We start from the raw sequence: 24,363 nt of genomic DNA, 5'->3' as shown, positions 1-24,363 counted from the left end.
GAGCAGCAGAGCCCACGGAGCCAGTGGCAGCACAGACACTCCTGGGCCCTGTGGCGAGTCTAGGGGTAGGTGAGAACTAGGCCAGCGTTGCGAGCATGAGCCAAGCCGAATGGGGCTGAGGTTTGTTCCCTGAGCACAGTTTCCCATTGCAGAATGCAGCTCCTAGAAGCGAGTTTTGTGCCCATTCGGAGCTAGGCCCTAGGTGGGGTCCTTCCCTAGCTGGCTATGTGTGGGTTGCTAGGGCCAGTGCACACAGGGCTTCTTCAGGCCAAATCAGCCTTCTCCGCGAAGGAAAAGATGTGTGGAGTTGGTTTCCAGCTGCGGAGACCACCAGCCAAGCAGCAGTGCCCACGGAGCCAGAGGCAGCCCAGACCCTTCTTGGCCCTATGGGGAGCCCAGGGCTAGGTGAGAACGAGGCAAGCGCTGCGATCCTGAGCCAAGCCGCATCGGGCTGAGGTTTGTTCCCCGAGCACGGTTTTCCTTTGCAGAATGCAGCTCCTAGCAGCGCGTTTTTTGCCGTTTTGGAGCTAGGGCCTCGGTTGGGCCCTCCCGAGCTGGCTCTGGGTGGTTTGCAAGGACCATTGCACACAGGGCTTCTTCAGGCCAAATCAGCCTTCTCCGCGAAGGAGAAGACGTTTGGAGTTGGTATCCAGCTGCGGAGACCGCCAGCCAAGCAGCAGTGCCGACGGAGCCAGAGGCAGCCAAGACCCTCCTTGGCCCTATGGGGAGCATAGATCTACTTGAAAATTAGGCAAGCGCTGGGATCCTGAGCCAAACCGCATTGGGGCTGAGGTTTGTTCCCCGAGCCCCTTTTCCCTTTGCAGAATGCAGCTCCTAGAAGCGCTTTTTCTGCCCTTTCGGAGATAGGTCCTAGGTGGGGCCTTCCCTAGCTGGCTGTCGGTGGGTTGCTAGGGCCAGTGCACACAGGACGTCTTCAGGGCAAATTAGTCTTCTCCGCGAAGGAGAAGACGTTTGGAGTTGGTTTCCAGCTGCAGACACCACCAGCCATGCAGCAGTGCCCACGGAGTCAGAGGCAGCCCAGACCATCCTTGGCCCTGTGGGAAGCCTAGGGCTAGGTGAGAACTAGGCAAGCGCTGCGATTCTGAGCCAAGCTGCATTGGGGCTGAGGTTTGCTCCCCAAGCACGGTTTCCCTTTGCAGAATGCAACTCCTTGAAGCGCATTTTTTGCCGTTTCGGAGATAGGTCATAGGTGGTTTCCCTCCCGAGCTGGCTATGGGTTGGTTGCTAGGGCCAGTGCACACAGGGCTTCTTCAGGCAAAATCAGCCTTCTCTGTGAAGGAGAAGACGACTGGAGTTGGTTTCCAGCTGCGGAGACCACCAGCCAAGCAGCAGTGCCCACGGAGCCAGAGGCAGCCCAGACCATCCTTGGCCCTATGGGGAGCCTAAGGCTAGGTGAGAAGTAGGTAAGCGCTGGGATCCTGAGCCAAGCCCCATTGGTGCTGAGGTTTGTTCCCCGAGCACAGTTTCCCTTTGCAGAATGCAGCTCCTAACAGCGTGTTTTGTGCCCTTTCGGACCTAGGCCCTACGTTGGTATCTCCCGAGCTGGCTCTGGGGGGATTGCTAAGGCCAGTGCACACAGGGCTTCTTCACGCCAAATCAGCCTTCTCCGCGAAGGAGAAGACGTTTGGAGTTGGTTTCCAGCGGCGGAGACCACCAGCCAAGCAGCAGTGCCCACGTAGCCAGAGGCAGCCCAGACCCTCCTTGGCCCTGTGGGGAGCCGAGGGCTAGGTGAGAACTAGGCAAGCGCTGCGATCATGAGCCAAGCTGCTTTGGGGCTGAGGTTTGTTCCCCAAGCACAGTTTCCCTTTGAAGAATGCAGCTCCTAGAAACGCTTTTTGTACCCTTTCGGAGATAGGCCCTAGGTGGGGCCCTCCCGAGCTGGTTCTGGGTGGGTTGCTAGGGCCAGTGCACACAGGACTTCTTCAGGCCAAATTTGTCTTCTCAGTGAAGGAAAAGTCGTTTGGAGTTGGTGTCCAGTTGCAAACACCACCAGCAGAGCAGCAGTGCCCACGGAGCCAGAGGCAGCCCAGACCCTTCTTGGCCCTGTGCGGAGCCTAGGGCTAGGTAACAACTAGGCAAGCGCTGCGATTCTGAGCCAAGCTGCATTGGAGCTGAGGTTTGCTCCCGAACACTGTTTCCCTTTGCAGAATGCAGCTCCTAGAAGCGCGTTTGAGCGGTTTCGGAGCTAGGCCCTAGGTGGGGCCCTCCCGAGCTGGCTCTGGGGGGGTTGCTAGGGCCAGTGCACACAGGGCTTCTTCAAGCCAAATCAGCCTTCTCCGCGAAGGAGAAGGTGTATGGAGTTGGTTTCCAGCTGAGGAGACCACCAGCCGAGCAGCAGTGCCCACGGAGCCAGAGGCAGCCCAGACCTTCCTTGGCCCTGTGGGGAGTATAGGGCTAGGTGATAACTAGGCAAGCGCTGGGATCCTGAGCCAAGCTGCATTGGGGCTGAGCTTTGTTCCCCGAGCACGGTTTCCCTTTGCAGAATGCAGCTCCTTGAAGCCCGTTTTTTGCCGCTTCGCAGCTAGGCACTAGGTGGGGTCCCTAAATAGCTGGCTATGTGTGGGTTGCTAGGACCAGTGCACACAGGGCTTCTTCAGGACAAATCAGCCTTATCCGAGAAGGAGAAGATGTTTGGAGTTGTTTTGCAGCTACGGAGACCACCAGCCAAGCAGCAGTGCCCACGAAGCCAGAGGCAGCCCAGACCCTCCTTGGCCCTGTTGGGAGTCTAGGGCTAGGTGAGAACTAAGCAAGCGCTGCGATCCTGAGCCAAGCTGCATTGGGGCTGAGGTTTGTATCCCGAGCACGGTTTCCCTTTGCAGAATGCAGCTCCTAGAAGCGTGTTTTGTGCCGTTTCGGAGCTAGGCCATAGGTGGTGTCCTTCCTTAGCTGGCTCTGGGTGGGTTGCTAGGGCCAGTGCACACAGGGCTTCTTCAGGCCAAATCAGCCTTCTCCACGAAGGAGAAGACATTTGGAGTTGGTTTCCAGCGGCGGAGACCACCAGCCAAGCAGCAGTGCCCACGGAGCCAGAGGCAGCCCAGACCCTCCTTGGCCCTATGGGAAGCCAAGTGCCAGGTGAGAAGGAGGCAAGCGCTACGATCCTGAGCCAAGCCGCATTGGGGCTGAGGTTTGTTCCCCGAGCCCAGTTTCCCTTTGCAGAATGCAGCTTCAAGAAGCGCGTTTTGTGCCCTTTCGGAGCTAGGCCCTCGATGGTGTCCCTTCCGAGCTGGTATGGGTGGGTTCCTAGTACTAGTGCACACTGGGCTTCTTCAGGCCAATTCAGACTTCTCTGTGAAGGAGAAGATGTTTGGAGTTGGTTTCCAGCTGTGGAGACCACCAGCCGAGCAGCAGAGCCCACGGAGCCAGTGGCAGCACAGACACTCCTGGGCCCTGTGGCGAGTCTAGGGGTAGGTGAGAACTAGGCCAGCGTTGCGAGCATGAGCCAAGCCGAATGGGGCTGAGGTTTGTTCCCTGAGCACAGTTTCCCATTGCAGAATGCAGCTCCTAGAAGCGAGTTTTGTGCCCATTCGGAGCTAGGCCCTAGGTGGGGTCCTTCCCTAGCTGGCTATGTGTGGGTTGCTAGGGCCAGTGCACACAGGGCTTCTTCAGGCCAAATCAGCCTTCTCCGCGAAGGAAAAGATGTGTGGAGTTGGTTTCCAGCTGCGGAGACCACCAGCCAAGGAGCAGTGCCCACGGAGCCAGAGGCAGCCCAGACCCTTCTTGGCCCTATGGGGAGCCCAGGGCTAGGTGAGAACGAGGCAAGCGCTGCGATCCTGAGCCAAGCCGCATCGGGCTGAGGTTTGTTCCCCGAGCACGGTTTTCCTTTGCAGAATGCAGCTCCTAGCAGCGCGTTTTTTGCCGTTTTGGAGCTAGGGCCTCGGTTGGGCCCTCCCGAGCTGGCTCTGGGTGGTTTGCAAGGACCATTGCACACAGGGCTTCTTCAGGCCAAATCAGCCTTCTCCGCGAAGGAGAATATGTTTGGAGTTGGTATCCAGCTGCGGAGACCGCCAGCCAAGCAGCAGTGCCGACGGAGCCAGAGGCAGCCAAGACCCTCCTTGGCCCTATGGGGAGCATAGATCTACTTGAAAATTAGGCAAGCGCTGGGATCCTGAGCCAAACCGCATTGGGGCTGAGGTTTGTTCCCCGAGCCCCTTTTCCCTTTGCAGAATGCAGCTCCTAGAAGCGCTTTTTCTGCCCTTTCGGAGATAGGTCCTAGGTGGGGCCTTCCCTAGCTGGCTGTCGGTGGGTTGCTAGGGCCAGTGCACACAGGACGTCTTCAGGGCAAATTAGTCTTCTCCGCGAAGGAGAAGACGTTTGGAGTTGGTTTCCAGCTGCAGACACCACCAGCCATGCAGCAGTGCCCACGGAGTCAGAGGCAGCCCAGACCATCCTTGGCCCTGTGGGAAGCCTAGGGCTAGGTGAGAACTAGGCAAGCGCTGCGATTCTGAGCCAAGCTGCATTGGGGCTGAGGTTTGCTCCCCAAGCACGGTTTCCCTTTGCAGAATGCAGCTCCTTGAAGCGCATTTTTTGCCGTTTCGGAGATAGGTCATAGGTGGTTTCCCTCCCGAGCTGGCTATGGGTTGGTTGCTAGGGCCAGTGCACACAGGGCTTCTTCAGGCAAAATCAGCCTTCTCTGTGAAGGAGAAGACGACTGGAGTTGGTTTCCAGCTGCGGAGACCACCAGCCAAGCAGCAGTGCCCACGGAGCCAGAGGCAGCCCAGACCATCCTTGGCCCTATGGGGAGCCTAAGGCTAGGTGAGAAGTAGGTAAGCGCTGGGATCCTGAGCCAAGCCCCATTGGTGCTGAGGTTTGTTCCCCGAGCACAGTTTCCCTTTGCAGAATGCAGCTCCTAACAGCGTGTTTTGTGCCCTTTCGGACCTAGGCCCTACGTTGGTATCTCCCGAGCTGGCTCTGGGGGGATTGCTAAGGCCAGTGCACACAGGGCTTCTTCACGCCAAATCAGCCTTCTCCGCGAAGGAGAAGACGTTTGGAGTTGGTTTCCAGCGGCGGAGACCACCAGCCAAGCAGCAGTGCCCACGTAGCCAGAGGCAGCCCAGACCCTCCTTGGCCCTGTGGGGAGCCGAGGGCTAGGTGAGAACTAGGCAAGCGCTGCGATCATGAGCCAAGCTGCTTTGGGGCTGAGGTTTGTTCCCCAAGCACAGTTTCCCTTTGAAGAATGCAGCTCCTAGAAACGCTTTTTGTACCCTTTCGGAGATAGGCCCTAGGTGGGGCCCTCCCGAGCTGGTTCTGGGTGGGTTGCTAGGGCCAGTGCACACAGGACTTCTTCAGGCCAAATTTGTCTTCTTAGTGAAGGAAAAGACGTTTGGAGTTGGTGTCCAGTTGCAAACACCACCAGCAGAGCAGCAGTGCCCACGGAGCCAGAGGCAGCCCAGACCCTTCTTGGCCCTGTGCGGAGCCTAGGGCTAGGTAACAACTAGGCAAGCGCTGCGATTCTGAGCCAAGCTGCATTGGAGCTGAGGTTTGCTCCCGAACACTGTTTCCCTTTGCAGAATGCAGCTCCTAGAAGCGCGTTTGGAGCCGTTTCGGAGCTAGGCCCTAGGTGGGGCCCTCCCGAGCTGGCTCTGGGGGGGTTGCTAGGGCCAGTGCACACAGGGCTTCTTCAAGCCAAATCAGCCTTCTCCGCGAAGGAGAAGGTGTATGGAGTTGGTTTCCAGCTGAGGAGACCACCAGCCGAGCAGCAGTGCCCACGGAGCCAGAGGCAGCCCAGACCTTCCTTGGCCCTGTGGGGAGTATAGGGCTAGGTGATAACTAGGCAAGCGCTGGGATCCTGAGCCAAGCTGCATTGGGGCTGAGCTTTGTTCCCCGAGCACGGTTTCCCTTTGCAGAATGCAGCTCCTTGAAGCCCGTTTTTTGCCGCTTCGCAGCTAAGCACTAGGTGGGGTCCCTAAATAGCTGGCTATGTGTGGGTTGCTAGGACCAGTGCACACAGGGCTTCTTCAGGACAAATCAGCCTTATCCGAGAAGGAGAAGATGTTTGGAGTTGTTTTGCAGCTACGGAGACCACCAGCCAAGCAGCAGTGCCCACGAAGCCAGAGGCAGCCCAGACCCTCCTTGGCCCTGTTGGGAGTCTAGGGCTAGGTGAGAACTAAGCAAGCGCTGCGATCCTGAGCCAAGCTGCATTGGGGCTGAGGTTTGTATCCCGAGCACGGTTTCCCTTTGCAGAATGCAGCTCCTAGAAGCGTGTTTTGTGCCGTTTCGGAGCTAGGCCATAGGTGGTGTCCTTCCTTAGCTGGCTCTGGGTGGGTTGCTAGGGCCAGTGCACACAGGGCTTCTTCAGGCCAAATCAGCCTTCTCCACGAAGGAGAAGACATTTGGAGTTGGTTTCCAGCGGCGGAGACCACCAGCCAAGCAGCAGTGCCCACGGAGCCAGAGGCAGCCCAGACCCTCCTTGGCCCTATGGGAAGCCAAGTGCCAGGTGAGAAGGAGGCAAGCGCTACGATCCTGAGCCAAGCCGCATTGGGGCTGAGGTTTGTTCCCCGAGCCCAGTTTCCCTTTGCAGAATGCAGCTTCAAGAAGCGCGTTTTGTGCCCTTTCGGAGCTAGGCCCTCGATGGTGTCCCTTCCGAGCTGGTATGGGTGGGTTCCTAGTACTAGTGCACACTGGGCTTCTTCAGGCCAATTCAGACTTCTCTGTGAAGGAGAAGATGTTTGGAGTTGGTTTCCAGCTGTGGAGACCACCAGCCGAGCAGCAGAGCCCACGGAGCCAGTGGCAGCACAGACACTCCTGGGCCCTGTGGCGAGTCTAGGGGTAGGTGAGAACTAGGCCAGCGTTGCGAGCATGAGCCAAGCCGAATGGGGCTGAGGTTTGTTCCCTGAGCACAGTTTCCCATTGCAGAATGCAGCTCCTAGAAGCGAGTTTTGTGCCCATTCGGAGCTAGGCCCTAGGTGGGGTCCTTCCCTAGCTGGCTATGTGTGGGTTGCTAGGGCCAGTGCACACAGGGCTTCTTCAGGCCAAATCAGCCTTCTCCGCGAAGGAAAAGATGTGTGGAGTTGGTTTCCAGCTGCGGAGACCACCAGCCAAGGAGCAGTGCCCACGGAGCCAGAGGCAGCCCAGACCCTTCTTGGCCCTATGGGGAGCCCAGGGCTAGGTGAGAACGAGGCAAGCGCTGCGATCCTGAGCCAAGCCGCATCGGGCTGAGGTTTGTTCCCCGAGCACGGTTTTCCTTTGCAGAATGCAGCTCCTAGCAGCGCGTTTTTTGCCGTTTTGGAGCTAGGGCCTCGGTTGGGCCCTCCCGAGCTGGCTCTGGGTGGTTTGCAAGGACCATTGCACACAGGGCTTCTTCAGGCCAAATCAGCCTTCTCCGCGAAGGAGAATATGTTTGGAGTTGGTATCCAGCTGCGGAGACCGCCAGCCAAGCAGCAGTGCCGACGGAGACAGAGGCAGCCAAGACCCTCCTTGGCCCTATGGGGAGCATAGATCTACTTGAAAATTAGGCAAGCGCTGGGATCCTGAGCCAAACCGCATTGGGGCTGAGGTTTGTTCCCCGAGCCCCTTTTCCCTTTGCAGAATGCAGCTCCTAGAAGCGCTTTTTCTGCCCTTTCGGAGATAGGTCCTAGGTGGGGCCTTCCCTAGCTGGCTGTCGGTGGGTTGCTAGGGCCAGTGCACACAGGACGTCTTCAGGGCAAATTAGTCTTCTCCGCGAAGGAGAAGACGTTTGGAGTTGGTTTCCAGCTGCAGACACCACCAGCCATGCAGCAGTGCCCACGGAGTCAGAGGCAGCCCAGACCATCCTTGGCCCTGTGGGAAGCCTAGGGCTAGGTGAGAACTAGGCAAGCGCTGCGATTCTGAGCCAAGCTGCATTGGGGCTGAGGTTTGCTCCCCAAGCACGGTTTCCCTTTGCAGAATGCAGCTCCTTGAAGCGCATTTTTTGCCGTTTCGGAGATAGGTCATAGGTGGTTTCCCTCCCGAGCTGGCTATGGGTTGGTTGCTAGGGCCAGTGCACACAGGGCTTCTTCAGGCAAAATCAGCCTTCTCTGTGAAGGAGAAGACGACTGGAGTTGGTTTCCAGCTGCGGAGACCACCAGCCAAGCAGCAGTGCCCACGGAGCCAGAGGCAGCCCAGACCATCCTTGGCCCTATGGGGAGCCTAAGGCTAGGTGAGAAGTAGGTAAGCGCTGGGATCCTGAGCCAAGCCCCATTGGTGCTGAGGTTTGTTCCCAGAGCACAGTTTCCCTTTGCAGAATGCAGCTCCTAACAGCGTGTTTTGTGCCCTTTCGGACCTAGGCCCTACGTTGGTATCTCCCGAGCTGGCTCTGGGGGGATTGCTAAGGCCAGTGCACACAGGGCTTCTTCACGCCAAATCAGCCTTCTCCGCGAAGGAGAAGACGTTTGGAGTTGGTTTCCAGCGGCGGAGACCACCAGCCAAGCAGCAGTGCCCACGTAGCCAGAGGCAGCCCAGACCCTCCTTGGCCCTGTGGGGAGCCGAGGGCTAGGTGAGAACTAGGCAAGCGCTGCGATCATGAGCCAAGCTGCTTTGGGGCTGAGGTTTGTTCCCCAAGCACAGTTTCCCTTTGAAGAATGCAGCTCCTAGAAACGCTTTTTGTACCCTTTCGGAGATAGGCCCTAGGTGGGGCCCTCCCGAGCTGGTTCTGGGTGGGTTGCTAGGGCCAGTGCACACAGGACTTCTTCAGGCCAAATTTGTCTTCTCAGTGAAGGAAAAGACGTTTGGAGTTGGTGTCCAGTTGCAAACACCACCAGCAGAGCAGCAGTGCCCACGGAGCCAGAGGCAGCCCAGACCCTTCTTGGCCCTGTGCGGAGCCTAGGGCTAGGTAACAACTAGGCAAGCGCTGCGATTCTGAGCCAAGCTGCATTGGAGCTGAGGTTTGCTCCCGAACACTGTTTCCCTTTGCAGAATGCAGCTCCTAGAAGCGCGTTTGGAGCCGTTTCGGAGCTAGGCCCTAGGTGGGGCCCTCCCGAGCTGGCTCTGGGGGGGTTGCTAGGGCCAGTGCACACAGGGCTTCTTCAAGCCAAATCAGCCTTCTCCGCGAAGGAGAAGGTGTATGGAGTTGGTTTCCAGCTGAGGAGACCACCAGCCGAGCAGCAGTGCCCACGGAGCCAGAGGCAGCCCAGACCTTCCTTGGCCCTGTGGGGAGTATAGGGCTAGGTGATAACTAGGCAAGCGCTGGGATCCTGAGCCAAGCTGCATTGGGGCTGAGCTTTGTTCCCCGAGCACGGTTTCCCTTTGCAGAATGCAGCTCCTTGAAGCCCGTTTTTTGCCGCTTCGCAGCTAAGCACTAGGTGGGGTCCCTAAATAGCTGGCTATGTGTGGGTTGCTAGGACCAGTGCACACAGGGCTTCTTCAGGACAAATCAGCCTTATCCGAGAAGGAGAAGATGTTTGGAGTTGTTTTGCAGCTACGGAGACCACCAGCCAAGCAGCAGTGCCCACGGAGCCAGAGGCAGCCCAGACCATCCTTGGCCCTATGGGGAGCCAAGGGCTAGGTGAAAATTAGACAAGCGATGGGATCCTGAGCCAAACCGCATTGGGGCTGAGGTTTGTTCCCCGAGCCCATTTTCCCTTTGCAGAATGCAGCTCCTAGAAGCGTGTTTTGTGCCCTTTCGGAGCTAAGCCCACGGGAGAGTCCCGGCCTAGCTGGCTATGGGTGGGTTGCTAGGGCCAGTGCACACAGGGCTTCTTCAGGGAAATTAGACTTCTCCGGGAATGAGAAGATGTTTGGATTTGATTTCCACCTGCGGACACCACCAGCCAACCAGCAGTGCCCATGGAAGCAGAGGCAGCCCAGACCCTCCTTGGCCCTATGGGGAACCTAGGGCTAGGTGAGAAGTAGGTAAGCAGTGGGATCCTGAGCCAAGCCCCATTGGGGCTGAGGTTTGTTCCCCGAGCCCAGTTTCCCTTTGCAGAATGCAGCTCCTAGCAGTGCGTTTTGTGCCGTTTCGGAGCTAGGCCCTAGGTGGGGTCCCTAAATAGCTGGCTATGGGTGGGTTGCTTCGACCAGTACAAACAGGGCTTTTTCAGGCCAAATCAGCCTTCTCCGCGAAGGAGAAGACGTTTGTAGGTGGTTTCCAGCGGCGGAGACCACCAGCCAAGCAGCAGTGCCCACGGAGACAGAGGCAGCCCAGACACTCCTTGGCCCTATTGGGAGCCTAGGGCTAGGTGAAAATTAGGTAAGTGCTGGTATCCTGAGCCAATAGCATTGGGGCTGATGTTTGTTCCCTGAGCACAGTTTCCCTTTGCAGAATGCAGCTCCTAGAAGTGCTTTTTGTACCCTTTCGGAGATAGGCCCTAGGTGGGGCCCTCCCGAGCTGCCTATGGTGGGGTTGCTAGGGCCAGTGCACACAGGACTTCTTCAGGCCAAATTAGTCTTCTCCGCGAAGGAGACGACGTTTGGAGTTGGTTTCCAGCAGCGGAGACCACCAGCCAAGCAGCAGTGTCCACGGAGCCAGAGGCAGCCCAGACCCTCCTTGGCCCGAAGGGGAGCCCAAGGCTAGGTGAGAACGAGGCAAGCGCTGCGATCCTGAGCCAAGCCGCATCGGGGCTGAGGTTTGTCCCTGAGCCCAGTTTCCCTTTGCAGAATTCAGCTCCTAGATGTGCTTTTTTGCCGTTTCGGATTAGGCCTTCTGTGGTGTCCCTAAATAGCTGGCTATGGGTGGGTTGCTAGGACCTGCGCAAACAGGGCTTCCTCAGGCCAAATCAGCCTTCTGCGTGAAGGAGAAGATGTTTAGAGTTGGTTTCCAGCTGCGGAGACCATCAGCCATTCGGCACTGCCCACGGAGCCAGAGGCAGCCCAGACCCTCCTTGGCCCTATGGGGAGCAAAGATCTAGGTGAAAATTAGGCAAGTGCTGCGATCCTGAGCCAAACCGCATTGGGGTTGAGGTTTGTTCCCCGAGCTCATTTTCCCATTGCAGAATGCAGCTCCTAGAAGCGTGTTCTGTGCCGTTTTTCATATAGGCCCTAGGAGGGGCCCTCCCGACCTGGCTCTGGGTGGGTTGCTAGGGCCAGTGCACACAGGACTTCTTCAGGCCAAATTAGCCTTCTCCGCGAAGAATAAGGTGTTTGGAGTTGGTTTCCAGCTGAGGAGACCACCAGCCAAGCAGCAGTGCCCACGGAGCCAGAGGCAGCCCAGACCCTCCTTGGCCCTATGGGGAGTCTAGGGCTAGGTGAGAACTACTCAAGGGCTGCGATCCTGAGCCAAGCTGCATTAGGGATGAGGTTTGTTGCCCAAGCATGTTCTCCCTTTGCAGAATGCAGCTCCTAGCAGCGCGTTTTGTGCCGATTTTCATAAAGGCCCTAGGTGGGTCCCTCCTGAGCTGGCTATGGGTGGGTTGCTAGGGCCAGTGCACACCGGACTTCTTCAGGCGAAATTAGCCTTCTCCGCGAAGGATAATGTGTTTGGAGTTGGTTTCCAGCTGCGGAGACCACCAGCCAAGCAGCAGTGCCCACGGAGCCAGAGGCAGCCCAGACCCTCCTTGGCCCTATGGGGAGCCTAGGGCTAGGTGAGAAGTAGGTAAGCGCTGGGATCCTGAGCGAAGCCCCATTGGGGCTGAGGTTTGTTGCCCAAGCACAGTTTCCCTTTGCAGAATGCAGCTCATAGCAACGGGTTTTGTGCCCTTTCGGAGATAGGCCCTAGGGTGGTCCCTCCCGAGCTGGCTATGGGTGGGTTGCTAGAGCCAGTGCACACAGGGCTTCTTCAGGCCAAATCAGCCTGCTCCGCGAAGGAGAAGATGTTTGGAGTTGGTTTCCAGCTGCGGAGACCACCAGCCGAGCAGCAGTGCCCACGGAGCCAGAGGCACCCCAGACCCTACATGGCCCTATGGGGAGCAAAGGTCTAGGTGATAATTAGGCAAGCGCTGCGATCCTGAGCCAAGCTGCATTGGGGCTGAGGTTTGTTCCCCGAGCACGTTTTCCCTTTGCAGAATGCAGCTCCTAGAAGCGCGATTTGTGCCGTTTCGGAGATAGGTCCTAGGTGGGGTCCTCCCGACCTGGCTCTGGGTGGGTTGCTAGGGCCAGTGCACACAGGACTTCTTCCGGCCAAATCAGCCTTCTCCACGAAGGAGAACATATTTGGAATTGGTTTCCAGCTGCGGAGACCACCAGCCATGCAGCAGTGCCGACAGAGTCAGAGGCAGCCCAGACCCTCCTTGGCCCTATGGGGAGCCAAGGTCTAGGTGAAAATTATGCAAGCGCTGGGATCCTGAGCCAAACCGCATTGGGGCTGAGGTTTGTTCCCCCCGCCCATTTTCCCTTTGCAGAATGCAGCTCCTAGAAGCGCTTGTTGTGCCCTTTCAGAGATAGGCCCTAGGTGGGGCCCTCCCTAGCTGGCTATGGGGGGGTTGCTAGGGCCAGTGCACACAGGACTACTTCAGGCCAAATTAGTCTTCTCTGCGAAGGAGGAGATATTTGGAGTTGGTTTCCAGCTGCAGACACCACCAGCCAAGCAGCAGTGCCCACGGAGCCAGAGGCGGCCCAGACCCTCCTTGGCACTGTGGGGAGTCTAGGGCTAGGTGAGATCTACTCAAGCACTGCGATCCTGAGCCAAGCTGCATTGGGGCTGAGGTTTGTTCCCCGAGCACGGTTTCCCTTTGCACAAGGCAGCTCCTAGCAGCGGTTTTGTGCCCATTCGGGGATAGGTCCTAGGTGGTGTCCCTCCCGAGCTGGCTATGGGTGGGTTGCTAGGGCCAGTGCACACAGGGCCTCTTCAGGCCAAATCAGCCTTCTCTGCGAAGGAAAAGACGTTTGGAGTTGGTTTCCAGCTGCGGAGACCACCAGCCAAGCAGCAGTGCCCACGGAGGCAGAGGCAGCCCAGACCCTCCTTGGCCCTATTGGGAGCAAAGGTCTAGGTGATAATTAGGCAAGCGCTGCGATCCTGAGCCAAGGCGCATTGGGGCTGAGGTTTGTTCCCCGAGCACGGTTTCCCTTTGCACAATGCAGCTCCTAGCAGCGCGTTTTTTGCCGTTTCGGGGATAGGTCCTAGGTGGTGTCCCTCCCGAGCTGGCTATGGGTGGGTTGCTAGGACCAGTGCACACAGGGCTTCTTCCGGCCAAATCACCTTCTCCGCGAAGGAGAAGACGTTTGGAGTTGGTTTCCAGCTACGGAGACCACCAGCGAAGCAGCAGTGCCCACGGAGCCAGAGGCAGCCCAGACCATCCATGGCCCTATGGGGAGCCAAGGGCTAGGTGAGAAGCAGGCAAGCGCTGTGATCATGAGCCAAGCCGCATTGGGGCTGAGGTTTGTTCCCTGAGCCCAGTTTCCCGTTGCAGAATGCAGCTCCTAGAACCGGGATTTTTGCCATTTCGGAGCTAAGCCTTCTGTGGTGTGCGTAAATAGCTGGCTATGGGTGGGTTGCTAGGACCTGTGCACACAGGGCTTCCTCAGGCCAAATCAGCCTTCTCCGCGATGGAGAAGACGTTTGGAGTTGGTTTCCAGCTGCGGAGACCACCAGCCAAGCAGCAGTGCCCACGGAGGCCTGGGCAGTTCAGACCCTCCTTGGCCCTATGGGGAGCCAAGCCTAGGTGAAAATTAGGCATGTGCTGGGATCCTGAGCCAAACCGCATTCAGGCTGAGGTTTGTTCTCCGAGCCCATTTTCCCTTTGCAGAATGCAGCTCCAAGCAACGGGTTTTGTGCCGATTCGGAGCTAAGCCCTAGGTGGGGCCCTCCTGAGCTTGCTATGGGTGGGTTGTTACGACCAGTACAAACATGGCTTCTTCAGGCCAAATCAGCCTTCTCCGTGAAGGAGAAGACGTTTGGAGTTGGTTTCCAGCTGCGGAGACCACCAGCCAAGCAGCAGTGCCCACGGAGGCAGAGGCAGCCCAGACCCTCCTTGGCCCTATGGGGAGCCTAAGGCTAGGTGAGAAGTAGGTAAGCGCTGGGATCCTGAGCGAAGCCCCATTGGGGCTGAGGTTTGTTCCCCAAGCACAGTTTCCCTTTGCAGAATGCAGCTCCTAGCAACGGGTTTTTTGCCCTTTCGGAGATAGGCCCTATGGTGGTCCCTCCCGAGCTGGCTATGGGTGGGTTGCTAGGGCCAGTGCACAAAGGGCTTCTTCAGGCCAAATCAGCCTTCTCCGTGAAGGAGAAGACGTTTGGAGTTGGTTTCCAGCTGCGGAGACCACCAGCCAAGCAGCAGTGCCCACGGAGCCAGAGGCAGCCCAGACCCTACATGGCCCTAAGGGAAGCAAAGGTCTAGGTGATAATTAGGAAAGCGCTGCGATCCTGAGCCAAGTTGCATTGGAGCTGAGGTTTGTTCCCCGAGCACGTTTTCCCTTTGCAGAATGCAGCTCGTAGCATCGGGTTTTGTGCCCTTTCGGAGATAAGCCCTGGGTGGGGCCCTCCCGAGCTGGCTATGGGGCGGTTGCTAGGGCCAGTGCAGACAGGGCTTCTTCTGGCCAAATTAGCACTCTCCGCGAAGGAGAAGATGTTTGGAGTTGGTTTCCAGCTGAGGAGACCACCAGCCAAGCAGCAGTGCACACGGAGCCAGAGGCAGCCCAGACCATCCTTGGCCCTGTGGGGAGTCCAGGGCTAGGTGAGAATTAGGCAAGCGCTGCGATCCTGAGCAAAGCTGCATTGGGGCTGAAGTTTGTTCCCCGAGCACGGTTTCCCTTTGCAGAATGCAGCTCTTAGCAGCTAGTTTTTTGCCGTTTTAGAGCTAGGCCCTCGGCGGTGTCTCTCCCTAACTTGCTATGTGTGGGTTGCTAGGACCAGTACAAACAGGGCTTCTTCAGGCCAAATCAGCCTTCTCCGTGAAGGAGAAGATGTTTGGAGTTCGTTGCCAGCTGCGGACACCACCAGCCAAGCAGCAGTGCCCACGGAGCCAGAGGCAGCCCAAACCCTCCTTGGCCCTATGGGGAGCCAAGGGCCAGGTGAGAAGGAGGCAAGTGCTACGATCCTAAGCCAAGCCGCATTGGGGCTGAGGTTTGTTCCCTGAGCCCAGTATCCCTTTGCAGAATGCAGCTCCTAGCAGCGCGTTTTGTGCCGTTTCGGAGCTAGGCCCTAGGTTGGTCCCTCCAGAGCTGGTTATGGGTGGGTTGCTAGGGCCAGTGCACACAGGACGTCTTCAGGCCAAATCAGACTTCTTCGCGAAGGAGAAGACGTTTGGAGTTTCTTTCCAGCTACGGAGACCACCAGCCAAGCAGCAGTGCCCACCGAGCCAGAGGCAGCCCAGACTCTCCTTGGCCCTATGGGGAGCCTAGGGCTAGGTGAGGACTAGTCAAGCGCTGCGATCCTGAGCCAAGCTGCATTGGGGCTGAGGTTTGTTGCCCAAGCACGGTTTCCCTTTGCAGAATGCAGCTCCTAGAAGCACGTTTTGTGCCGTTTCGGAGCTAGGCCCTCGGTGGCGTCCCTCCCTAGCTAGCTATGGGTGGGCTACTACGACCAGTACAAACAGGGCTTCTTCAGGTCAAATCAGCCTTCTCCATGAAAGAGAAGATGTTTGGAGTTTCTTTCCAGCTACGGAGACCACCAGCCAAGCAGCAGTGCCCACGGAGCCAGAGGCAGCCCAAACCCTCCTTGGCCCTATGGGGAGCCAAGGGCCAGGTGAGAAGATGGCTAGCGCTGCGATCCTGAGCCAAGCCGCATTGGGGCTGAGGTTTGTTCCCTGAGCCCAGTTTCCCTTTGCAGAATGCAGCTCCTCGAAGCTCGTTTTGTGCCATTTGGGTGCTAGGCCCTAGGTTGGTCCCTCCCGAGCAGGCTATGGATGGGTTGCTATGGCCAGTGCACACAGGGCTTCTTCAGGCCAAATCAGCCTTCTCCACGAAGCAAAAGATGTTTGGAGTTGGTTTCCAGCTGCGGAGACCACCAGCCAAACAGCAGTGCCCACGGAGCCAGAGGCAGCCCAGACCATCCGTGGCCCTATGGGGAACAAATGTCTAGGTGAAAATTATGCAAGCGCTGGGATCCTGAGCCAAACCGCACTGGGGCTGAGGTTTGTTCCCCGAGCCCAGTTTCCCTTTGCAGAATATAGCTCCTGGCAGCGCGTTTTGTGCCCTTTCGGAGATAGGCCCTAGGTGGGGCCCTCCCTAGCTGACTATGGGGCGGTTGCTAGTGCCAGTGCACACAGGGCTTCTTCAGGCCAAATTAGCATTCTCCACGAAGGAGAAGATGTTTGGAGTTGATTTCCAGCTGCAGATACCACCAGCCAAACTGCTATGCCCACGGAGCCAGAGGCAGCCCAAAACATCCTTGGCCCTATGGGGAGTCTACGGCTATGTGAGAACTAGGCAAGCGCTGAGCTCCTGAGCCAAGCCGCATTGGGGCTGAGGTTTGTTCCCTGAACCCAGTTTCCCTTTGCAGAATGCAGCTCCTAGAAGCGCGTTTTGTTCCGTTTTGGAGCTAGGTCCTCTTTGGTGTCCCTAAATAGCGGGCTATGGTTGGGTTGATAGGACCAGTGCACACAGGGCTTCTTCAGGCCAAATTAGCATTCTCCACGAAGGAGAAGATGTTTGGAGTTGGTTTCCAGCTGCAGATACCACCAGCCGAACTGCTATGCCCACGGAGCCAGCGGCAGCCCAGACCCTACATGGCCCTAAGGGGAGCAAAGGTCTAGGTGATAATTAGGCAAGCGCTGGGATCCTGAGCCAAACCGCATTTGGGCTGAGGTTTGTTCCCCGAGCACGTTTTCCCTTTGCAGAATGCAGCTCCTAGAATCGCGATTTGTGCCGTTTCGGAGATAGGTCCTAGGTGGTGTCCCTCCCGAGCTGGCTCTGGGTGGGTTGCTAGGGCCAGTGCACACAGGGCTTCTTCCGGCCAAATCAGCCTTCTCCGCGAAGGAGAACATATTTGGAATTGGTTTCCAGCTGCGGAGACCACCAGCCATGCAGCAGTGCCGACAGAGCCAGAGGCAGCCCAGACCCTCCTTGGCCCTATGGGGAGCCAAGGTCTAGGTGAAAATTATGCAAGCGCTGGGATCCTGAGCCAAACCGCATTGGGGCTGAGGTTTGTTCCCCCCGCCCATTTTCCCTTTGCAGAATGCAGCTCCTAGAAGCGCTTGTTGTGCCCTTTCAGAGATAGGCCCTAGGTGGGGCCCTCCCTAGCTGGCTCTGGGGGGGTTGCTAGGGCCAGTGCACACAGGACTACTTCAGGCCAAATTAGTCTTCTCTGCGAAGGAGGAGATATTTGGAGTTGGTTTCCAGCTGCAGACACCACCAGCCAAGCAGCAGTGCCCACGGAGCCAGAGGCGGCCCAGACCCTCCTTGGCACTGTGGGGAGTCTAGGGCTAGGTGAGAACTACTCAAGCGCTGCGATCCTGAGCCAAGCTGCATTGGGGCTGAGGTTTGTTCCCTGAGCACGGTTTCCCTTTGCAGAATGCAGTTCCTAGCAGCGGTTTTGTGCCCATTCGGGGATAGGTCCTAGGTGGTGTCCCTCCCGAGCTGGCTATGGGTGGGTTGCTAGGGCCAGTGCACACAGGGCTTCTTCAGGCAAAATCAGCCTTCTCTGAAGGAGAAGACGTTTGGAGTTGGTTTCCAGCTGCAGAGACCACCAGCCAAGCAGCAGTGCCCACGGAGGCAGAGGCAGCCCAGACCCTCCTTGGCCCTATTGGGAGCCAAGGGCTAGGTGAGAAGGAGGCAAGCGCTGCGATCCTGAGCCAAGCCGCATTGGGGCTGAGGTTTGTTCCCCGAGCATGTTTTCCCTTTGCAGAATGCAGCTCCTAGCAGCGCGTTTTTTGCCGTTTCGGGGATAAGTCCTAGGTGGTGTCCCTCCCGAGCTGGCTATGGGTGGGTTGCTAGGACCAGTGCACACAGGGCTTCTTCCGGCCAAATCACCTTCTCCGTGAAGCAGAAGACGTTTGGAGTTGGTTTCCAGCTGCGGAGACCACCAGCCAAGTAGCGGTGCCCACGGAGCCAGAGGCAGCCCAGACCATCCATGGCCCTATGGGGAGCCAAGGACTAGGTGAGAAGCAGGCAAGCGCTGCGATCCTGAGCCAAGCCGCATTGGGGCTGAGGTTTGTTCCCTGAGCCCATTTTCCCTTTGCAGAATACAGCTCCTAAAAGCGCTTTTTTGCCGTTTCGTATCTAGGCCTTCTCTGGGGTCCATAAATAGGTGGCTAGGGGTGGGTTGCTAGAACCTGTGCACACAGGGCTTCTTCAGGTCAAATCAGCCTTCTCCACGAAGGAGAAGACGTTTGGAGTTGGTTTCCAGCTGCGGAGACCACCAGCCGAGCAGCAGTGCCCACGGAGCCAGAGGCAGCCCAGACCCTCCTTGGCCTTATGGGGAGCCTAGGGCTAGGTGAAAATTACCTAAGTGCTGAGATCCTGAGCCAAACCGCATCGGGGCTGAGGTTTGTTCCCCGAGCCCAGTTTCCCTTTGCAGAATGTAGCTCCTAGCAGCGCGTCTTGTGCCGTTTCGGATACAGGCCCTAGGTGGGGCCCTCCAGAGCTGGCTTTGGGTGGGTTGCTAGGGCCAGTGCACACAGGACTTTTTCAGGCCAAATGAGCCTTCTCCGCGAAGGAGAAGATGTTTGGAGTTGGATTCCAGCTGAGGAGACCATTAGCCAAGCAGCAGTGCCCACGGAGCCAGAGGCAGCCCAGACCCTCCTTGGCCCTGTGGGGAGTCTAGGGGTAGGTGAGAACTAGGCCAGCGTTGTGAGCATGAGCCAAGCCGAATGGGGCTGAGGTTTGTTCCCTGAGCACAGTTTCCCATTGCAGAATGCAGCTCCTAGAAGCGAGTTTTGTGCCCATTCGGAGCTAGGCCCTAGGTGGGGTCCTTCCCTAGCTGGCTATGTGTGGGTTGCTAGGGCCAGTGCACACAGGGCTTCTTCAGGCCAAATCAGCCTTCTCCGCGAAGGAAAAGATGTGTGGAGTTGGTTTCCAGCTGCGGAGACCACCAGCCAAGCAGCAGTGCCCACGGAGCCAGAGGCAGCCCAGACCCTTCTTGGCCCTATGGGGAGCCCAGGGCTAGGTGAGAACGAGGCAAGCGCTGCGATCCTGAGCCAAGCCGCATCGGGCTGAGGTTTGTTCCCCGAGCACGGTTTTCCTTTGCAGAATGCAGCTCCTAGCAGCGCGTTTTTTGCCGTTTTGGAGCTAGGCCCTCGGTTGGGCCCTCCCGAGCTGGCTCTGGGTGGTTTGCAAGGACCATTGCACACAGGGCTTCTTCAGGCCAAATCAGCCTTCTCCGCGAAGGAGAATATGTTTGGAGTTGGTATCCAGCTGCGGAGACCGCCAGCCAAGCAGCAGTGCCGACGGAGCCAGAGGCAGCCAAGACCCTCCTTGGCCCTATGGGGAGCATAGATCTACTTGAAAATTAGGCAAGCGCTGGGATCCTGAGCCAAACCGCATTGGGGCTGAGGTTTGTTCCCCGAGCCCCTTTTCCCTTTGCAGAATGCAGCTCCTAGAAGCGCTTTTTCTGCCCTTTCGGAGATAGGTCCTAGGTGGGGCCTTCCCTAGCTGGCTGTCGGTGGGTTGCTAGGGCCAGTGCACACAGGACGTCTTCAGGGCAAATTAGTCTTCTCCGCGAAGGAGAAGACGTTTGGAGTTGGTTTCCAGCTGCAGACACCACCAGCCATGCAGCAGTGCCCACGGAGTCAGAGGCAGCCCAGACCATCCTTGGCCCTGTGGGAAGCCTAGGGCTAGGTGAGAACTAGGCAAGCGCTGCGATTCTGAGCCAAGCTGCATTGGGGCTGAGGTTTGCTCCCCAAGCACGGTTTCCCTTTGCAGAATGCAGCTCCTTGAAGCGCATTTTTTGCCGTTTCGGAGATAGGTCATAGGTGGTTTCCCTCCCGAGCTGGCTATGGGTTGGTTGCTAGGGCCAGTGCACACAGGGCTTCTTCAGGCAAAATCAGCCTTCTCTGTGAAGGAGAAGATGACTGGAGTTGGTTTCCAGCTGCGGAGACCACCAGCCAAGCAGCAGTGCCCACGGAGCCAGAGGCAGCCCAGACCATCCTTGGCCCTATGGGGAGCCTAAGGCTAGGTGAGAAGTAGGTAAGCGCTGGGATCCTGAGCCAAGCCCCATTGGTGCTGAGGTTTGTTCCCCGAGCACAGTTTCCCTTTGCAGAATGCAGCTCCTAACAGCGTGTTTTGTGCCCTTTCGGACCTAGGCCCTACGTTGGTATCTCCCGAGCTGGCTCTGGGGGGATTGCTAAGGCCAGTGCACACAGGGTTTCTTCACGCCAAATCAGCCTTCTCCGCGAAGGAGAAGACGTTTGGAGTTGGTTTCCAGCTGCGGAGACCACCAGCCAAGCAGCAGTGCCCACGGAGCCAGAGGCAGCCCAGACCCTCCTTGGCCCTGTGGGGAGCCGAGGGCTAGGTGAGAACTAGGCAAGCGCTGCGATCATGAGCCAAGCTGCTTTGGGGCTGAGGTTTGTTCCCCGAGCCCAGTTTCCCTTTGCAGAATGCAGCTCCTAGCAGCGCGTTTTGTGCCGTTTCGGAGCTAGGCCCTAGGTGGGGCCCTCCCGAGCTGCCTATGGTGGGGTTGCTAGGGCCAGTGCACACAGGACTTCTTCAGGCCAAATTAGTCTTCTCCGCGAAGGAGACGACGTTTGGAGTTGGTGTCCAGCAGCGGAGACCACCAGCCAAGCAGCAGTGTCCACGGAGCCAGAGGCAGCCCAGACCCTCCTTGGCCCGAAGGGGAGCCCAAGGCTAGGTGAGAACGAGGCAAGCGCTGCGATCCTGAGCCAAGCCGCATCGGGGCTGAGGTTTGTCCCTGAGCCCAGTTTCCCTTTGCAGAATTCAGCTCCTAGATGTGCTTTTTTGCCGTTTCGGATTAGGCCTTCTGTGGTGTCCCTAAATAGCTGGCTATGGGTGGGTTGCTAGGACCTGCGCAAACAGGGCTTCCTCAGGCCAAATCAGCCTTCTGCGTGAAGGAGAAGATGTTTAGAGTTGGTTTCCAGCTGCGGAGACCATCAGCCATTCGGCACTGCCCACGGAGCCAGAGGCAGCCCAGACCCTCCTTGGCCCTATGGGGAGCAAAGATCTAGGTGAAAATTAGGCAAGTGCTGCGATCCTGAGCCAAACCGCATTGGGGTTGAGGTTTGTTCCCCGAGCTCATTTTCCCATTGCAGAATGCAGCTCCTAGAAGCGTGTTCTGTGCCGTTTTTCATATAGGCCCTAGGAGGGGCCCTCCCGACCTGGCTCTGGGTGGGTTGCTAGGGCCAGTGCACACAGGACTTCTTCAGGCCAAATTAGCCTTCTCCGTGAAGAATAAGGTGTTTGGAGTTGGTTTCCAGCTGAGGAGACCACCAGCCAAGCAGCAGTGCCCACGGAGCCAGAGGCAGCCCAGACCCTCCTTGGCCCTATGGGGAGTCTAGGGCTAGGTGAGAACTACTCAAGGGCTGCGATCCTGAGCCAAGCTGCATTAGGGATGAGGTTTGTTGCCCAAGCATGTTCTCCCTTTGCAGAATGCAGCTCCTAGCAGCGCGTTTTGTGCCGATTTTCATAAAGGCCCTAGGTGGGTCCCTCCTGAGCTGGCTATGGGTGGGTTGCTAGGGCCAGTGCACACCGGACTTCTTCAGGCGAAATTAGCCTTCTCCGCGAAGGATAATGTGTTTGGAGTTGGTTTCCAGCTGCGGAGACCACCAGCCAAGCAGCAGTGCCCACGGAGCCAGAGGCAGCCCAGACCCTCCTTGGCCCTATGGGGAGCCTAGGGCTAGGTGAGAAGTAGGTAAGCGCTGGGATCCTGAGCGAAGCCCCATTGGGGCTGAGGTTTGTTGCCCAAGCACAGTTTCCCTTTGCAGAATGCAGCTCATAGCAACGGGTTTTGTGCCCTTTCGGAGATAGGCCCTAGGGTGGTCCCTCCCGAGCTGGCTATGGGTGGGTTGCTAGAGCCAGTGCACACAGGGCTTCTTCAGGCCAAATCAGCCTGCTCCGCGAAGGAGAAGATGTTTGGAGTTGGTTTCCAGCTGCGGAGACCACCAGCCGAGCAGCAGTGCCCACGGAGCCAGAGGCACCCCAGACCCTACATGGCCCTATGGGGAGCAAAGGTCTAGGTGATAATTAGGCAAGCGCTGCGATCCTGAGCCAAGCTGCATTGGGGCTGAGGTTTGTTCCCCGAGCACGTTTTCCCTTTGCAGAATGCAGCTCCTAGAAGCGCGATTTGTGCCGTTTCGGAGATAGGTCCTAGGTGGGGTCCTCCCGACCTGGCTCTGGGTGGGTTGCTAGGGCCAGTGCACACAGGACTTCTTCCGGCCAAATCAGCCTTCTCCACGAAGGAGAACATATTTGGAATTGGTTTCCAGCTGCGGAGACCACCAGCCATGCAGCAGTGCCGACAGAGTCAGAGGCAGCCCAGACCCTCCTTGGCCCTATGGGGAGCCAAGGTCTAGGTGAAAATTATGCAAGCGCTGGGATCCTGAGCCAAACCGCATTGGGGCTGAGGTTTGTTCCCCCCGCCCATTTTCCCTTTGCAGAATGCAGCTCCTAGAAGCGCTTGTTGTGCCCTTTCAGAGATAGGCCCTAGGTGGGGCCCTCCCTAGCTGGCTATGGGGGGGTTGCTAGGGCCAGTGCACACAGGACTACTTCAGGCCAAATTAGTCTTCTCTGCGAAGGAGGAGATATTTGGAGTTGGTTTCCAGCTGCAGACACCACCAGCCAAGCAGCAGTGCCCACGGAGCCAGAGGCGGCCCAGACCCTCCTTGGCACTGTGGGGAGTCTAGGGCTAGGTGAGATCTACTCAAGCACTGCGATCCTGAGCCAAGCTGCATTGGGGCTGAGGTTTGTTCCCCGAGCACGTTTTCCCTTTGCACAAGGCAGCTCCTAGCAGCGGTTTTGTGCCCATTCGGGGATAGGTCCTAGGTGGTGTCCCTCCCGAGCTGGCTATGGGTGGGTTGCTAGGGCCAGTGCACACAGGGCCTCTTCAGGCCAAATCAGCCTTCTCTGCGAAGGAAAAGACGTTTGGAGTTGGTTTCCAGCTGCGGAGACCACCAGCCAAGCAGCAGTGCCCACGGAGGCAGAGGCAGCCCAGACCCTCCTTGGCCCTATTGGGAGCAAAGGTCTAGGTGATAATTAGGCAAGCGCTGCGATCCTGAGCCAAGGCGCATTGGGGCTGAGGTTTGTTCCCCGAGCACGGTTTCCCTTTGCACAATGCAGCTCCTAGCAGCGCGTTTTTTGCCGTTTCGGGGATAGGTCCTAGGTGGTGTCCCTCCCGAGCTGGCTATGGGTGGGTTGCTAGGACCAGTGCACACAGGGCTTCTTCCGGCCAAATCACCTTCTCCGCGAAGGAGAAGACGTTTGGAGTTGGTTTCCAGCTACGGAGACCACCAGCGAAGCAGCAGTGCCCACGGAGCCAGAGGCAGCCCAGACCATCCATGGCCCTATGGGGAGCCAAGGGCTAGGTGAGAAGCAGGCAAGCGCTGTGATCATGAGCCAAGCCGCATTGGGGCTGAGGTTTGTTCCCTGAGCCCAGTTTCCCGTTGCAGAATGCAGCTCCTAGAACCGGGATTTTTGCCATTTCGGAGCTAAGCCTTCTGTGGTGTGCGTAAATAGCTGGCTATGGGTGGGTTGCTAGGACCTGTGCACACAGGGCTTCCTCAGGCCAAATCAGCCTTCTCCGCGATGGAGAAGACGTTTGGAGTTGGTTTCCAGCTGCGGAGACCACCAGCCAAGCAGCAGTGCCCACGGAGGCCTGGGCAGTTCAGACCCTCCTTGGCCCTATGGGGAGCCAAGCCTAGGTGAAAATTAGGCATGTGCTGGGATCCTGAGCCAAACCGCATTCAGGCTGAGGTTTGTTCTCCGAGCCCATTTTCCCTTTGCAGAATGCAGCTCCAAGCAAAGGGTTTTGTGCCGATTCGGAGCTAAGCCCTAGGTGGGGCCCTCCTGAGCTTGCTATGGGTGGATTGTTACGACCAGTACAAACATGGCTTCTTCAGGCCAAATCAGCCTTCTCCGTGAAGGAGAAGACGTTTGGAGTTGGTTTCCAGCTGCGGAGACCACCAGCCAAGCAGCAGTGCCCACGGAGGCAGAGGCAGCCCAGACCCTCCTTGGCCCTATGGGGAGCCTAAGGCTAGGTGAGAAGTAGGTAAGCGCTGGGATCCTGAGCGAAGCCCCATTGGGGCTGAGGTTTGTTCCCCAAGCACAGTTTCCCTTTGCAGAATGCAGCTCCTAGCAACGGGTTTTTTGCCCTTTCGGAGATAGGCCCTATGGTGGTCCCTCCCGAGCTGGCTATGGGTGGGTTGCTAGGGCCAGTGCACAAAGGGCTTCTTCAGGCCAAATCAGCCTTCTCCGTGAAGGAGAAGACGTTTGGAGTTGGTTTCCAGCTGCGGAGACCACCAGCCAAGCAGCAGTGCCCACGGAGCCAGAGGCAGCCCAGACCCTACATGGCCCTAAGGGAAGCAAAGGTCTAGGTGATAATTAGGAAAGCGCTGCGATCCTGAGCCAAGTTGCATTGGAGCTGAGGTTTGTTCCCCGAGCACGTTTTCCCTTTGCAGAATGCAGCTCGTAGCATCG

The sequence above is a fragment of the Sus scrofa genome, chromosome 2, assembly GCF_054392235.1.
Source record: "Sus scrofa isolate SSC_HxYL_T2T_F1_AM1 chromosome 2, Sscrofa_HxYL_maternal_Yorkshire_Landrace_v2.0, whole genome shotgun sequence".
In the NCBI taxonomy this organism is placed as follows: domain Eukaryota; kingdom Metazoa; phylum Chordata; class Mammalia; order Artiodactyla; family Suidae; genus Sus; species Sus scrofa.
The sequence above is the reverse complement of the archived record's forward strand: the minus strand, read 5'-3'. Positions refer to the sequence as shown.